Genomic DNA, 1147 nt, shown 5'->3' with positions numbered 1-1147 from the left:
CCTGACAAGCAGTACAATGGAGTGTTACATACTCAAGAGAGAGAGTAGAAGTTACTTCCCTCATTTTCATCCCGTCCTCTGAATCTTGACTAGCTTAGGGGTTAAACCTGGGAGACAGAATCATCTGCATAAGAAATGTGGTACAAACCATCAGCTCAGGCTGAGAGGAACTGCAGGCTCCCACACAGCCCATGCCAGAGATAGTACTATCAGATGGAAGGAGGTTATATACATAGTGTGGTGTATCAGTCTCAGCTAAGTGTCTTTGCAACGGTTTCCCACATCACTCAGCAGCTTGTTTAAGGTATCATGATTAACCAGTAGGCTCCGAAAGAATTTCTCACAATCAGTAGAAATACAACAAAAGACCTAAAGGCCCACAGTAGAAGGCAAACATAATAAAGGACAGTGAGTGTGTGCTCATGCCTCTCCTGAAAAATGTCCACAGCTGCCTGGGTTCCAAAGTATTGTAAATTCACTGCTAATATTTTTGTTTTGGTCCTTTTCACATAATAGTCTAGTCAGATTTATGAAAAGCAGCAGAAATCTTGCTTACTGAAGTCCTGTTACATGCATGATGGAACTTTGCAAAGCCACCATTTTTTTCTCAGCCTTCAAAAAATAATCAGTTATCTGTACCTGATTCTCAGGAAAAGACTTGATCGTGAAATGATTGTAGCGAGATCTTTTAATTGAGTCTGTAAAGACTCTCATAAAACATGACAGTTGATAAATGGCTTATCTGGTATGGCAACTTACTTGGTATTAAATTCAACTGGAAAAAGACAGCATGTTTTATGATGCTTTTCACTTCCTTTTTACCGTGCACCTTTGCCTGTTTACTGTTTTGCAAAGTTCAGCAATTGGTAATGGATTTGCCAGCCATGCAAGTTAGAAAGTTTCTCCTATTATCAAGATCAATGGTTTCCTCTTCTTCTAATTGCAAACCACTTCCTTTATCATGAAAATTTTAAATTTCCATAAATAGCCTTCCCAAAGGCTAAGTAACTGCTAAACAAAACTAAAAGCAAAGTGAGAAGAAGTACAATGCAAATAAATAAAAGCCTGAATTCTTTCAGGAGGAGAACTTATGAGGTGCTGAGCACCCCTGAGAGCTGCTTGCTTTGATAAAGTTCAGCACGGAGGT

Source organism: Falco peregrinus, chromosome 9 (genome assembly GCF_023634155.1).
Source record: "Falco peregrinus isolate bFalPer1 chromosome 9, bFalPer1.pri, whole genome shotgun sequence".
Taxonomy (NCBI): Eukaryota; Metazoa; Chordata; class Aves; order Falconiformes; family Falconidae; genus Falco; species Falco peregrinus.
This window is presented reverse-complemented; position numbering follows the sequence as displayed.